The sequence below is a fragment of the Centruroides sculpturatus genome, unplaced genomic scaffold, assembly GCF_000671375.1.
Source record: "Centruroides sculpturatus isolate CEXI.00-Female unplaced genomic scaffold, Cexi_2.0 scaffold554, whole genome shotgun sequence".
Taxonomy (NCBI): domain Eukaryota; kingdom Metazoa; phylum Arthropoda; class Arachnida; order Scorpiones; family Buthidae; genus Centruroides; species Centruroides sculpturatus.
Window position 1 is genome coordinate 173,983 of NW_019384851.1, and position 3,539 is coordinate 177,521.

Consider the following 3,539-nt stretch of genomic DNA (forward strand, 5'->3'; position numbering starts at 1 on the left):
GAAGTGTTTATAAAGATTACAAGATCTTTGTTTGAAAAATATAAAGCAATGCGTTATATAAGTGAGCTAATGGGACTATTTGTACTTTAATGGTTATTTATTTTTTAAATGCCATAGAAAATATACTATGAATAGACTTCTGCTCCATTTTATAGTATGGATCAATGAAGCAACGTTTCTGTATCTGTAACTAGTACTGTACTTTATGTAAATTCTGCCTTAAGATAATTTACATGCATTATACATTAACGTTTTCTAAGCTTCTTCGTAACTATTTAACTTTAGAAATTTTAAGGATTAAAACTTTTATAGTCAAAGCCTACTGTACTCCTATACTCTGTATAATTTACTGTTATTTAGTGTTGCAAACAGAATGAAACAGTCTGTCAATATTAGTTTAAATTAGTGGGCGCGACACAAATACCGAAATATCCGTATATCTACAAAAACTTGATAAAATATAAAAATTTGATCGGCGTATCAAGCTAGATATCATGTTTGATTGTGATATTCAAACATGAAACAATATAATTCATAAAGACCTTGATGTATAGCATCCTGCTGAGAGCCCAATAGGATACTTTATTATGAAGAAAACTCCTTAGATGTGGATTTTATCTCTTTGAAGTGGCAGCTTAACTGCTATTTTGATATATGTAAATAAAATTTTGGGAATTATTAAGGCCGTATTTATACTTAAACAAAGCTATAGCTTAGCCTTAGGGCCTTACGATACGAGACAACAGTAGAATTTCGCGCTTTTAAATTCATTATTATTTAGTGGAGAAGAAAAGGTCTTTTATACGTTCAGCTTAAATCTTGCAACGTCTATTTAGAAGCTTGTTGCGACATCTTAGAGCTTGGGGTGTCTTGAACTTCGTTAAAGCCCAGTGGATTCATATTAGAGCCTTAAATGAATCTATTTTAGATACTGTAGTAGGACTAGAAGTGTAAAATTTAAATTTTAATCGTTATATCGTTAGTATTAAATACCTGATTCGAGTGATAATGATGCAACATAATATCAGTATCAGTTTAAATATTTAACTGCTTAGTATCTATGTAATTTAAGTATAGGTTTTCGTTTTCAACAATACAAAACTATGATAATTGAATGAGAACATTCGATATTACTAAAACTGAATTGAATTTTACTCTTAATTATCAATTAATTTTGCCCATAGATTGAAGAAAAAATGGGATATTTTCTGATTTTTAATCTAGTTAGTCGTGAAATAATTTATTCAATTTAACCAATTAATTTATAAATTACTCGAATAAATATTTCGTAGTTTCTAATGATGATAACGATACTTACCATACTGAAATATCATTATGGTAAGTATATAATGAGCTTTTAAAGTCTTGATGGTGAGTTTCCCCACGTAATTAAGGTAAGTGATTATAAAATGTTTTTCCCCAATTACTTATCACAATTCAGCCTTAATTAATTTGAAAATGCATAAATGAAAATGGTGAGTAAATAATATAAAGAAATTTGCAATTTTTTCCATAACATTCTTTCCATTTTTATTATTTACTTTCATTCTGTAGATAAAAAGGAACTTATATAACACCACTTTCAATCGTGCATTCATTAAAATTTGATAAAATTTTAGATAAAATGTTTCTAAATCACGAAAATATCCTCATCTAACTCAATTATCTTATGGGAAACTTCACATATGTACAAAACAATTTAATTTCTTTATTACTTGAAAATTTTAAATTTATTTCCAAAATTTTGAGTAAATATGTTTGTTTCTTATAATATTTTGTAAGTTCAATTGCTTTTTGTGCTATATTCTCGTTGTTTATTGAACAATACCGCTCAACATCTGCCTTCATTGAAAATTTTGAGCAATATTAACATAATAATTTTTTTGCTGAATATTCATGCTGCTCGTTATCAGTACTGAGAACATATTTTAAGCATATTGATCAATTTTTACTGTTTTTATGTGTATAGAGAACAAAATTAAACAATACTGATGCTCATTCGCAATTTTGCTGCTCAATATCTCTGCTGAAAGCAAATATTAAGCATGTTGAGCAGTTTATTACTCTATATGTTGAGCATTTAATTGTTCAATAATATCCTATATGTATGTGTATTTATTATGTATAGAATGTATTGTAATTTAGCTAGGGGCTCAATACCTGACTGGCAATACACATTGGTAAATTTTTATTGTTCGAGAACAAAATTTGAGCGTATTGACACACAATATATTCAATTTAGATGCTTAATATATGCAGAACAAATACTCAGCATAAGAAGGTCACGTGGTGAATACATTGAGCAGCAGTCTTGAAAGACTACAAAACGAATTACCATCACTAATTTTTTTTTAAAATATATATATTAACAAACTGCAAAAACTACTTTATTTTCAAAATTTTAACATTTTTATGTCATTTTTAATACAGCAACAGTTTTTTCTCCTTTTTTTAAATTCAAAATAAGTTAAGACTGGCAATGCCATCTATCGTATTATATTTTTATAAATTCTAAACATGGAAAAAGAATTTAAACTATTTTAATTCTTAAATTTGATTTTATTTTCAAATTATTGTTTTAAAAATCTTCTTAATTTCTTTTTCGTTTCTAATGTTTAAATACTATAAAATTAACAAACATTTTGATACCATTCAACTCAATTTATGTCTATTATTTTCAGATGCTTGTAGTTGCATTCAAAATAATTTTTTAAAATGATAATTTATTGATTTCACACAGAAAAATTAAATTTTCTCATCATAATTCATGTCATTCAAATGTTTATTTTATTTGTGACATGAAAAATTGAAATAACTTTTTTTATTATTAAATAATAATAATAAAAGTTATTTCAATTTTTTAGCTTCAGGTTAATAATTTCTGTCTCAGATTACATCAAGATTTATCTTAAAAATTCAAATTTAAAATATAAATCCAAAAAAATATAAAATTCACATTTCAAAATTTAAATTTAAATTTCTTATTTTCAATTCTGAAAATTTTGAATTTAAACATTTTTTTTCTTAATTTCTTATCTTAAATTAAAAAATTGAAATAATATCTCACATTTGATTAACATTCAATTCTTAGTTACAGATCAGCACTAACATTATAATTTATTTTAACTAAAATAAATTATTATAAAGACATGTTTTTTTATAACTTTTATAAACATTTTTCATAATAACTTTCTTAACAATATTTATATATATATCATTTTAAATTCTTTAAGTTTTTATTATAAAATTATGCAAGAAATCCTATCAAATCTGGGAAAATGTGGAGCATAAATGACTTTTTCCAACCCATATATTGTAAAAAATCCACTCTCTCTTCTCCATATATAATTAACTGTTGTTATTGGAATAGTTTTTACTTGATGTCTCTATCAATAAATCAATAAATTTAAAATTTTTTAAAAACATAAACTAAATATAATTAATTTAATTACCTGCATAAGGCACTTTTCATTAGCAAAAATATTTTTATGAGTATTTATTAATTTTTCTGATGATCTGTTAACTGCTTCATTATGAAA